Source organism: Pantherophis guttatus, chromosome 3 (assembly GCF_059756535.1).
Source record: "Pantherophis guttatus breed Tessera chromosome 3, ASM5975653v1, whole genome shotgun sequence".
NCBI classification, from domain to species: domain Eukaryota; kingdom Metazoa; phylum Chordata; class Lepidosauria; order Squamata; family Colubridae; genus Pantherophis; species Pantherophis guttatus.
Window position 1 is genome coordinate 113829704 of NC_142065.1, and position 13446 is coordinate 113843149.

Genomic DNA, 13446 nt, shown 5'->3' on the forward strand with positions numbered 1-13446 from the left:
GTGTTGGGAAGATGGAAGACTGGGGTGGCAGAACTAAAGATGTCACCCTCACCCGTGGGAACCAACGATCTGGTCGGAAGCAGGAGATGGGAGACCTTTACAACAATGATGAACTGGAAGGAGCCCAGATTGGCCCAACCAACTCCTGAGGGAAGCCATGAACCTCATGAGGGAGGCCATCCATGGCATGCAGATCCAGGATGCCCAAGCTTGCTCTGCAGGACAGTTAGGAGTACAAAAGGGGACTACCAATGAACAAAAGGGATCCCCAACTCCAGGGGCATTGGCTGAAACCGTGGGGGCTACTGATGAACCCATTTCCACCATGGAAGATCCGCCCAGGAGACATTTCAACGCAAAGCAAGGCTTGTGACTCGAAAGGAGGCTTCCACCCTTAGAATGCCTCCTCATGGCATCAAATTCGACAGGAATCCCCAGCAACTGGGATTTTTCCTTGTACACGTACTGACCTACATGCAGAAGTATGGGAGGGATCTCCCTACAGAAGGTGCCTAAGTCAGGGGTGTCACCCTGGCTCTAGAAGGATCAGCTGCATGTTGGATTGTGAGCCTCCATAATGCAGATGCACCGGAGCTCCGCAACCTCAACTATTTCATGACAGCCCTGAGATGGAGATTTGAGGACCCCCTAGCCAACCGCAAGGCTAGATACTGTATAAGGCACATCAGACAGGGACGCCGTCCAGTCCCAAAGTACATTGAAGAACTTCGTGATCTAGATTGGCCAGAGGAAATACTCGTGCGTTGGTTCAAAGATGGCTTAAACGATGACCTGTACGACGCCTGTGTTGCCCCTGGAGTCTCAATCCGCCTGCACAGCTGGTGTATCTTGGCTGAGGAAGCGGAAATCGACCAAGCTTGAAACCAGTAGCATGCAAACTGCTCCTGGAAGAGATCCCCACCGGAAGGGAGAAGGGAGGAAACCAAACTTCGCTCTCGGGTGGAGGAACCCAGTCAGTCAGAGAGCAACTATGAAGACCCTTTGGTGAGTGGGGTTGTCAAACCCTTTACAACTATAGAACTGTTAATTCTGGTAATGGAGAGAAAAGTGAGACTTAAGGCTAGATTCGGTATGCATAAGACCCAAGGTAGCTGCCTCCATCCTGTTCTGGGAGAAGGACGGCTCCTTAGGTTTATGTGCAGACTATAGGAATTTAAATGCTATTTGCAAGGAAAATCTTTATCCCCTACCCTTAATGAAGGACATGCTGGCCCATCTGGCGAAGGGGAGAATTTTTTCTAAACTATACTTGCAGGAGGCTTATTATTGGATCAGGATCTGAGAAGGGGATGAATGGAAAACAGCGTTCAATTGTCCACTAGGATGTTTTCAGTTCAAGGTTTTGCCATTTGGGCTCCAAGGGGCTCCCCCCGTTTTCATGCAGCTAATTAACGAGGTGCTGCATGAGCACTTATATAAGGGAGTTTTAGTTTATCTTGATGATATGCTGATTTATACTGAAACTAAGACACAACATGTTAAATTGGTGCAGGAGGTTTTGAAGAAATTAAGGGCAGCTAAATTGTTTGCCAAACTCTCTAAATGTATTTTCACCAAGATAAAATAGATTACCTAGGGTACAGAATCTCTCACCAGGGGGTAGAAATGGACCCCACAAAAGTCAGAGCAGTCCTCGAGTGGGAACCCCCCTATACTCACAAACAATTGCAGACCTTCCTGGGGTTCGCTAACTTTTATAGGCAGTTTATCCCCCCTTTTGCCCAAATAGTGTTGCTGATTATAAATCTGTTAAAAACCAAGGGGGTAGATAAACCAAAACCTAGCCAACCACTGAATTGGATTATGGACTGCCAAGTGGCATTTGAAAAACTGAAAAAACAATTTTCAGCTGAACCTGTACACCCAGACCCAGAGAAACCATTTGTAATCCAGGCCGATGCCAGTGATGTGGCAGTTGGTGATGTTTTACTCCAAGAGAATGAAGGCAAATTACAACCATGGGCATACACCTCTAGGAAGTTAACTGAAACTGAACAGAGATGGGCAATTTAGGAAAAGGAGGCTTTTGCAGTTAGGTGGACACTCCTAACTTTGAGACATTTCTTGGAAGGAAGTAAAATAACTTTCCAAGTATGGACCGACCACAAGAACTTGGAAGCGCTCAAAACCCCACGGAAAATGTTTCCAAAACAAGTCCGATGGGCACAGTATTTCCAACGTTTTAATTTCACCTTGAAGTATTTACTGGGAGGAAAAAACATTTTGGCAGATGCCTTGTCCAGACTAATGCAATATAACAGTGTCAAGGCGGAACTAATTAAGCCCATAATCCCAACCTCCCAATTAGCAGTTAAGATCATCACATGCTCTCAGGTGAAGAACGACCCCTCCCCCTTAGGCAATGCCATCACCACATATTTCAAAAAAGCCTTAGAAACGGATGAGTGGTTTAGTGCTAATAAACATATTTGCATAATAAAAGAGGGATTAGTTTGGGTGGGAAATAAGCTGTATGTCACAGCTACGGAAAGGTTGAAAACTATGCAAGCTTGTCACGACTCCAAATTAGCCGGTCACTTTGGTTTTGTAAAAACATTACATTTACTGAAATGGCAATTCTGGTGGCCCTCATTAAAAAAAGGACATAGAAAGTTATGTAGCAAATTGCCCCATTTGCGCTGCCACTAAATGCAGGCAGGGGAAAAATCCTGGTCTATAGCAGCTGATGACTGACCCTTCAGCACCATGGAGAGAGACCTTGCCTGAGAGTTCTGGAAACACAGTGATCTGGATTGTCCCAGATCTTTTCTCAAACAGGTTCATTTCATCCCATGCCAAAAGATCCCTATGGCTAAAGCCCTGGCTAAACTGTTTTTGGTCCACATTTACTGCTTGCATGGGGCCCCACAACGTATTATTTCAGACAGAGGGGTCCAATTCAGTCAAGTTCTGGAAAGTGTTTTTGAATCTACTTGGGACCAAGCAGGGACTTAGTTCTAGTCATCATCCACAGACAAACGGGGCCACAGAACAAATTTATTTATTAGTTGCATTTTCTATGCCGCCCAACTCCCTAGGAACTCTGGGCGGCTTACAGCAAAAAAACAATGCAAACAATATCCCGTAAATTTTTTTTTAAAGAAAACATTAAAAACCCATACACTCCATTCCATGGCTGGGTCTCGCAAGATCACCGTAGCGAGATCAACGGCCCCAGGCCTGCCGGAAAAGCCAGGTCTTCACCGCTTTCCAGAAGGCCAATAGGGTGGGGGTGGTCCGGACCTCAGGAGGTAATTGGTTCCAGAGAACCAGGGCAGCCACAGAGAAGGCCCTCCCCCACGGGCCCACCACTGACATTGTTTAGCTGACGGGATCTGGAGGAGACCAGCTCTGTGGGATCTTACCGGTCGCTGGGAGCTATGCGGTAGAAGACGGTCTCGAAGATAACCTGGCCCTGAGCGATGTAGGGCTTTAAAGGTAATAACCAACACCTTGAATTGTGCCCAGAGACCAATAGGGAGCCAGTGCAGCTCGCGGAGAATTGGTGTAATGTGGGTGTATCTAGGTGCACCCACAATAGCTCGCGCAGCTGCATTCTGGACCAACTGTAGTCTCTGAACACTTTTCAAGGGTTGCCCCATGTAGAGCGTGTTGCAATAATCCAACCGTGAGGTGACAAAGGCATGAGTGACTGTGAGGAGAGCCTCCTGATCCAAGTAGGGTCGCAATTGGTGCACCAGGCAAACCTGTGCAAAGGTCCCCTTAGCCACAGCCATCAGATCTTGTTCCAATCTTAGCTGTGAGTCTAGGAGGACACCCAGATTGCGAGCCCGTTCTGAGGGGGACAATTTCTCACCCACCAGAACCAAGGATGGACAATCGACATAATCTTTAGGAGGCAGTACCCACAGCCATTTGGTCTTGTCTGGGTTAAGTCTGAGCCTGTTGACTCCCATCCAGGCCCTCACAGCCTCCAGGCCCCGGCGCATCACATCCACTGCCTCACTGAGCTGACAGGGGGTGGAGATATACAGCTGGGTATCATCAGCATATTGCTGGTATCCCACCCCGTGTTGTCGGATGATTTCACCCAGTGGTTTCATGTAGATGTTAAATAGGAGGGGAGAGAGGACCGAGCCCTGAGGCAGCCCGCAAACGAGGGGCCTAGGGGTCGACCTCTGTCCTCCTACCAACACTGACTGTGACCGACCAGAGAGATAGGAGAACCACCACAACATGGTGCCTCCCACTCCCAACTCCCAACTTAGTCGTCCCAGAAGGATACTATGGTCAATGGTATCTCGGGCTCGCCAGAAATCATCCAACAGTGTGACCAAGGCAGTTTCCGTACTGTAGCCAGGCCTGAAGCCAGACTGAAAAGGGTCCAGATAATCCATTTCATCCAATGACCGCAGGAGCTGAAGTGCCACCACTTTCTCTACAACCTTTCCCACAAAGGGTAGGTTGGAGACTGGCCGAAAGTTCTTTAATTCTGCTGGGTCCAGGGAAGGCTTCTTGAGGAGGGGCTTCAACCGCTTCCTTTAATGGTTGCAGGAAGGACCCCTCCCTCAAGGACGTGTTAACTAAATCCTGGAGCCAACCTCGTGTCACCTCCCTACTGGCCGAAACCAGCCAGGAGGGGCACGGGTCCAACAAACAAGTGGAGGAACTCATTGCACCTACAGCCTTGTCCACTTCCTCAGGAGTCACCGGCTCAAACTTCTCCCACACAATAGGACTAAGACCTGCCCCTGTCATCTCGGTCGGTATTGACCAATCAGAGTCCAGGTCCATCCAAATCTGAGCGACTTTATCTGACAGAAACTGCACAAACTCCTCAGCTTTACCCTGGAAGGACTCCTCCACTCCCACTGCATTAAGGAGGGAGCGAGTCACCCTAAATAGGGTGGCTGGGCGAGAATCAGTGGATGCAATAAGTGTGGAAAAATGTGAACATTTTGCCGCCCGTGTCGCTACTAAATAAGTCCTAATAAAGGCTCTCAAGAGTCAGATTCAGATTTACTGGTCCTCCAGCGTCGCTCTAGACGTCTCTTCTGGTGCTTCATCTCCCAGAGCTCCTCGATAAACCAGGGAGCTTTCCTGGATCCACTGCCATTGAGAGGCCGCAAAGGTATAATCCGGTCCAATGCCCCGGACGCCGCCCTATTCCAGGCAGCCATTAGGGTCTCGGCTGGACTGTGGACAAGGGAGTCAGGTATCTCCCCAAGCTCCTTCTGAAACCTCTCAGGGTCCATTAGGCATCTGGGGGCGGAACCACTTAATCGGCTCCGCCTCCCTGTGATGGAGGAGTGGCGTCTTAACAGGAAATCAGAACAGTACCTGCGCTCCAACCTCAACAGAAACTCAGTTCTGAAACAGTACTTGCACTCTTTTATTACCAGGACAACTGGATCGAACTACTGCCTTTTGCAGAAGTAGCCTATAATAATGCAGTTTATGCTACAACAGGTTTTACCCCTTTCAGAGTGGCCACAGGGCAAGAATCTAATGCTATGCATGAGTTAACCTCACATGAACCAGATATACCCTCCTTGAAACAGTGGATCAGTCATTTGCAAACCATTTGGGCGGTCATCCGCAAAGCCTTGAATGGAGCCAAGGCTGCCTATAAAGCACAAGCAAACAACAAACAAACAGAACCTAAACCTTATAAAGTAGGGGACAAAGTTTACCTTTCCACCAAGTTTCTAAAATCTTTGCAGCAGTCTAAAAAGTTGGGTCCTAAGTATTTTGGGCCTTTCCCCATAGTATTATTTTGTCAATATCCATAGCATTGGGGTAGATCTATGCCTTGATAGTCGATAGCCATTCTGGAATTTTGTCATAATGTACTTTTTTAATCTCATGCCAGGTTTGGAACAGTGCTTCTCTAATAACATGTCGTTGAAAATATCCATGTTGACTTCCGGTTTGCTTCCTTTGCCGAAAGACGGTCCCGTTTTTGGACCGCCAGCCCCACTGCCTGTTAGAGCCGCTTCGATCCAGAGAAGTGGCTCGGAAGTTCCAGAATCCAAAGGATTAGTGGAAGAGAGTGGGCGAGAAGCAGGTTGAGCCCCTGTGAGCCCCCAGATAGCTACGGCTTGCCTCTGGGGAGGAAACAGGCGTGGCTCCCTTTCAGCTTGCCGAGACTCCGGACAGCGTGAGACGAGTCTGCCCAGCGCAGAGCAAGGCGGCAGGAGCAACCTTTTTACTCAAAATAAAGTAAATTCAAACAACCAGGGTGGAACAACAACTTGAATCTCGAAACTGCAAGTATTACTAGCCCTGTGGTTAAGTTTTAAGCAGAAGAGTGAATGTGTGAAAGTCGCTTGAAAATGGGGCCCGGCTTCAGCGTTAACGAGCTGAAAGCGAGAGTGGATTAGCAAAGTTATTTCAACTAGCTACAAAGTTGCGCTGTCTGTAACAAGTGGAGGAAAAGAAAAATCCTTTTTTAAAATAAGCCTGATCTTGCTTCAATTTCAATTTCACCCTTAATCTGACTAAACCTGGGGGAATTTTTTAGAGGACTTTGTGGTGGAGGAAAGGGAAAAAGGATCTCCTTTTTTGAAAAAGCTAGCCTATGTGGCAGGATGGCTTCTAAGCAGACCAAACAGGAAGGGAAGGCGGGGGGGGGGGGGATCCCCCACACGTAAACCTGAACAGCAGCCTCCCAGCCAGCAGAGCCAGAAAAAAGAGATTGATCTTGAAAGCTTAAAGGATTTTATCACTCAGGCTTTGGATGAGAAATTTGAAAAGTCACAACAGGAAATTAAGCAGGAGATTAAAGAAATTAAAGAGGTGGTGCAAGAAAAGTATGATAAGGTGACTAAAAAATTAATCACAGTGGTGACTGGACTGTCAGAAGCAATTATTAAAACGGATGCTAAGGTGGAAGAATTTAAATCAGAAATGGATGTTAAAATGAAGGAAACTGACTATAAAATCTTTGATGCTGATAATAAAATGCAGAGATTTGAAAATGAAATTACAATGATGCAGTTCAGGTCTATGGAATTCGCTATAAGGCTGAGAGGCATAAAAGAGAACGATAGACAAGACCTGAGACAGATTTGTGCTGATGCTCTAGCTGTGTTGTTAAAGGTTAGCCCTGAAGAGATTTTTTACAAAATGGATAAAATTTACAGAGTGAATTCGTGGGTAGCCAGACAAAGACAACTGCCTAGAGATGTGGTGATATATTTCACAGACAGAAGAATGAGAAATGATATTTTGCAAAAGTCTTTTCTCTCTGCTGTGCAAGTGGAGGGAACGCAGATTGGAGTTTATAAAGAACTACCACCTAAGATGTTAAAAGATAGAAAAGACTTTGGATTTCTAGTGAATGAATTAAAAAAACAACAAATTCCATTTCAGTGGGATGCTCCAACTGGCATAATCTTGAGGTATAATGGAGAAAGATACCGATTAAATACTGTTGAGAAGGCGGAACAATTTTACTCTAATGTTTTTAAAGAGAGTTCACCATCCCCACATACATCTACTGTGTTGGAGATAAAGGAGAGTGATAGGGAGAAGCAACTCCAGCAAGAGATGGAAGAGCAGCTTAAGCAGGTGGAACCAGAGGTAATGGAAATGCAGGGAGCTACAGGAGGTTTTCTGGAGGACCCCTGATAGATTTTCCTTCGAAAATTGTGATTGAACCACATAAGACTACAAGAGAAGTGGCTTTGGACCTAGCCCGGATGTGTGAAGCTAAGGATCAGCGTATAACTCGAGCAATTTCTAAGCAACTCAAAGAAAAACAATAACAGGAAAGGCCCAAGCCACAACAATATAAGAAAGGAGTCAAGAGCAATATACAAGAATGTGAAGCCATGGGGGGAGCAAAGCCGAAGACTGCCGTTTCGGAAGATCTTCGGCAATTCTGCTCGTCGCTTCAAAAAAGTGTACATGACGATTAAGTTTTTATCCTGGAATGTGAACGGACTAAATTCACCACAGAAAAGGAAGAAATTATTTACATACTTGAGACAATTTAATAATGATATAATTTGTTTACAAGAAACTCATGTTAGAACACAAGATCAAAAATATTTGATAAATTCAAGATTAGGAACATATTTTATTGCTTCAAATTTGGAAAAAAAGAATGGAGTGGTTATTTATATAAATAAAAGACTGTCAGCTAAAATTATAGAAGCAGATGAAGGTGGGAGGTTTATAGCAATTGAACTGCACACAGTAAGTGGCCTAATTCTTGTGATTGGAATTTATGCTCCTAATCAACAACAGGATAATTTTTACAAAACTTTGCATTCTAAAATATTGCAATGGGACTATAGATCTATTTTAATCATGGGAGATTGGAATGGAGTAATTGACTCTAAAATAGATAAAAAGAGTTCGGCGAAGTCAAGGATTAGATTACCACAGACTTTTTTTGATATGAAAGAAGATTTGGAATTAAAAGATATTTGGAGAACACATAACCCAAAAGAATTGGACTTTACTTTTTTTTCAGATAGACACAGATCCTTTTTTAGGATTGATTTTATTTTACTATCAGCTGACTTACTTGTAAAAACAAAAAGAACAAAGATTTTTCCAAGGACTTTAACTGACCATAGTCCGGTATGGATAGAAATTGAGATGGGAAAGAGTGAGAGAAGATCATGGAGATTAAATGAAAATCTGTTTAGATATGAAAAGAACATAACAAAACTTAAAAAGCAGATGAAAGAATTTTTTGAAATAAATTTGAATAAGGGTACCCCTATTGAAATTGTGTGGGATGCGAGTAAAGCGTATATGAGAGGGGTACTCATCCATATGAACGCTAAACACAAATTAAACCGACAAAAGAAAATAGTTGAAATGGAAGCAGAAATAAAGAATAAAGAACAGTTACTTATAAAAAACCCAACAGATGAAAGAGTACGAGGAGCTATAAAACTTTTGAAAGATCTATTTCAAATGCTTATGGCGGAGCAAACAGCAACAAATTTACAACTTGCGAAACACAACACATTCTGCAACGCTAATAAACCGGGCAGATGGTTGGCTTATACATTAAGGAAGAAACAGAGTACACGGATTATTGATAGTATTGATATTGGAGGGAAGGAAATCTCTCAACAAAAATTAATTAAAGATGTTTTTGTAGATTATTATACTAAATTATATGCCAAATACACAGAATGGACTTATAGAGAAATATCTAGAAAATAAAAGAGTTACTAGTCAACAAAAGGAGAGAATGAATCATCTTATAACAGCTGAGGAGATTATTGCCGCAATTAAACAATTGAAAACAGCTAAAGCTCCTGGGACGGATGGTTTAACTGCGGTGTACTATAAAACCTTACAAGCAGAAATGATTGAACATCTTAAAGATCTATTTTGTAGTATACAACAAGGGGGTAAAATACCCCCATCATGGAAAACAGCTTATATCTCATTGATACCGAAAGAGCAAATAGGTCCTAAAAAACCTGAGAATTTTAGACCAATATCTCTTCTGAATAATGACTATAAAATATTTGCAAAAGTATTAGGCAACAGGTTGATGCCAGTTATTCAAGAGGTGATTCATTGTGATCAAGCGGGATTTATAGAAGGTAGATACATGAAGGATAATGTAAGGCAAGTTATAGATTTATTGGAATATCTTGAGAAGAATAAACAGATCCCTGCAGTGCTGGTTTTCTTGGATGCGGAGAAGGCCTTTGATAGAGTGGATTGGAACTTTCTATTAAAGACTTTAAAAAAGATGGACTTTGGGGATCAATTTATACAGGCGGTTTCAGCAATTTATCAAGAACAAAAGGCACAGATTATTATTAATGGAAGTTTGACAACAGACTTTAATATTGAAAAAGGAACAAGACGGTTGTCCGCTATCCCCATTGTTATTTATTTTAACATTAGAAGTCTTGTTGAATATAATACGGGACTCAAGTACTTTGAAAGGAATAGTGATAAAGCAAGAGGATTACAGAATAAGGGCATTTGCAGATGATCTGGTAGTTACCCTAACACAGCCGATGGAATCAATAATCCAGATGAAAGACATTATAGAACAATATGGTACAGTATCAGGATTTAGATTGAACCAGAAAAAAACTAAGATGATAGTTAAAAATATGACACAAGATCGAAAACAGGAACTTGAAAGCAAGGCAGGTTTTGAGATAGTACCAAAGGTCAAATATCTAGGAGTTCAAGTTGCAGAATCAAATATGAAATTGTTTCAAAATAATTATGAGGTGTTGTGGCGAGAAGTACAGAAAGATATGGCGACCTGGAAAAAACTGCAGCTGTCGCTACTTGGAAGAATAGCAGCAGCTAAGATGAACATTTTGCCAATATTTCTTTTTTTGTTTCAAATGATTCCGGTGCTTAAAAGTGATAAACAACTGAGAGAATGGCAAAGAGGACTGAATAAGTTTGTCTGGAATGAGAAAAAGCCGAGAGTTAAACTGAAAATTATGAAAGATGTTCCAGAAAGGGGAGGCCTTAAACTTCCAAACCTACAATTATATTATGAAGCAGCAGCTCTGACGCAAGCAAGTGATTGGTTTGGAAGGAAAAAGACTGGAATATTGAATATAGAAAGCTTTGATCTTGAATTTGGTTGGCATGCTTACTTATTTTATGAGAACAAAGTGGATAAAGTATTTAAAAGCCACATACTAAGAGACTCTTTGATGAGAGTTTGGAAGAAGCACCGACTCAAATGGGATTACAAAATACTGTTATGGCTGGATCTTGGTCATATCATGTGGAATACAAATATAATGTCACTCGGGTTTTTTTTATATAAATAAGTTCTTTTTGCAGATGCGGGCAGATGGCAACTGAAGACTTTAGAAATGCTGTTGGAAGAAGGGATTAATTTAACTTGGTTACAGTATAATCAACTTCAATTGAGATGGAGAGAGGACCAAAAAACTGGTATAATGATGCATGAGGAAGAATTGGTTAGACATATAAAAGAGAAAGGTCCAATGCATATTAAAAGGCTTTATAATGTTTTGTTAGAAAGGGATTCAGAAACTGAATTGGTTAAAGATTGCATGATTAAGTGGGCACAAAATTTTGCAGAACCAGTGATGTTGGAAACATGGGAAAAAATATGGGTTCAGAATGTTAAATTTACACAGTCGCAGAATTTGAGGGAAAATTTTTATAAAATGTTTTATAGGTGGCATTTAGATCCTAAGAAATTGTCGTGCATGTACCCTAATGTTCAACCAAAATGCTGGAGATGTGATTGCCTAGATGCCACATATTATCATGTGTGGTGGACTTGTAAGAAAGTGAAGGCTTTTTGGATAAAAATTTGGTGGGTTATGCAGAATGTTTTGAAGAAAAAAATTCAGTTTTCTCCACAATTGTTTTTATTGGGTATAGTTAAGGGTTTTACATTGGGTGAAACAAAGTTGATATTGTATATGATAACAGCAGCGAGATTACTGATAGGTCAATATTGGAAAAATGAAGCTATGCCTACTATTGAGGAATGGACTTTGAAGATGGCCAGCTTTGCAGAGATGGCGAAGATTTCAGCATATCTAAAAGATCGCTCACAAGAGACTTATGTATGGGAGTGGAAAAAGTGGATAGATTATGTGCAGAATAAATATCAAACTAGGAAATATCAGATAGCTTTTAACTGAAAGCATTATATAGAGATAGAATATTTGAATTTTGTGAAGATGTGAAAAATATACAGGGGGTGGAGGGGTTCAAGTTTTATAAAAAGGGGATTTTGATTTGGATTATATTCTGTGGAAGTCCGGGGGGGAGGGGTGGGCTGGGGGGGTTAGGGAGGGTTAGGGAGGGTTGGGGGGGGGAAACTGGGGAGAAAATGTAATTGTAAAACTTTTTCAATTAAAAAAAAAAAGAAAATATCCATGTTGTTTGTGTTTTCCCTCCCACAGAAATGCATGCCAGCCTCTTTGTAAATCAAAACCTTCAAATGTCAGTATTCTTTTATTTTTGAGTTCTATCCAGTCCTTAATCCAAATCAGTGATGCTGCTTTGTACGTTTCCCAATCCGGTAGTCCTAATTTATTATTTATTTATTTATTTATTATTTCATGTATTTATATGCCGCCCTTATCCAGAAGGACTCCGGGTGGCGAACACAAGTTAAAAACATGTACAACAAAATCCCATTTTAAACCAATTTAATTAATAAATAATAAAACCAAGAATCAGAGTCAGCCTATTTGCTTGAACAGCCAAGTCTTCAGGTCCTGACGGAAGGAGCGGAGATCAGGAGCCGTCCGGAGCTCGGTAGCAACTCATTCAAGAGGGTGGGAGCACCCACAGAGAACGCCCTACCCCTGGGCGCCGCCAGACAACATTGGCTCGCCGTCGGAACCCTGAGGAGAGCAGCCCTATGTGAGCGAACAGGACGGTGTGAGGCAGGCAGGCAGAAGATCCTGCAAATATCCCGGACCTAAGTCATGTAGGGCCTTATAGATGAGAACCAGCACCTTGAAGCGGACCCGGAGAACCACTGGTAACCAGTGCAGCTCATGCAGGAGAGGTGTTATATGGGAGTAACGAGGGGCTCCCGTAACAACCCGTGCGGCTACATTCTGGATCAGCTGGAGTCTCCGGGTGCATCTCAGGGGCAGGCCCATGTAGAGGGAATTGCAGTAATCCAAGCGGGAAGTAACCAGGGCATGAGTGACAGTGCGAAGATCATCTCGGTCCAGGAAAGGGCGCAACTGGTGCACCAGGCGAACCTGTGCGAAGGCCCCCCTGGTCATGGCTATCAGGTGGTCTTCTAGGGACAGCCGAGCATCCAGGAGAACACCCAAGTTGCGAGCCCTATCAACGGGGGCAAGTTTTTCCCCACCCATCAAAAGTGATGGGGTCTCTGAAACCCGAGATGCCAGCATCCACAGCCACTCAGTCTTGGAGGGGTTGAGTCTGAGTCTGTTTCTATCCATCCAGGCCCGCACTGCCTCCAGGCAACGGGACATCTCGGAAAGGGCATCTCTGGGGTGGTCTGGGGTGGAGATGTATAATTGGGTATCATCAGCATATTGATGATATCTCACCCCGAAGCCATGAATGATCTCACCCAGCGGCTTCATATAGTTGTTAAAGAGCAGGGGGGAGAGAACTGACCCCTGAGGCACCCCACAATTTAGGGGCCTCGGGGTAGACCTCTGCCCCCCCGCCCATCCAAACTGCAAGCGACCTAAGAGGTAGGAGGAGAACCACTGTAAAACAGTGCCTCCCACCCACAACCCCACAAGTCGCTGCAGTAGGATACCATGGTCGATGGTATCAAAAGCCGCTGAGAGGTCAAGTAGGACCAGGATGGAGGAACAACCACCATCCCGAGCCCGCCAGAGATCATTCACCAGAGCGACCAATGCCGTTTCCGTGCTGTGCCCGCGTCGGAAGCCCGAGTGGTACGGGTCTAGATATTCCGTTTCCTCCAGGAACTGTGGGAGCTGTTGCGCCACCACAATCTCAACA

The 13446-nt window shown here is 43.6% G+C and overlaps 1 protein-coding gene across 8 annotated transcripts in view; it reads right to left on the reverse strand.

Annotated features, from left to right (window-relative positions):
- The window catches only part of SUCO (SUN domain containing ossification factor), a 455138-nt gene that overhangs the window by 46022 nt on the left and 395670 nt on the right, over nucleotides 1-13446 (reverse strand). The gene's annotated exons all lie outside the window — the stretch shown is intronic.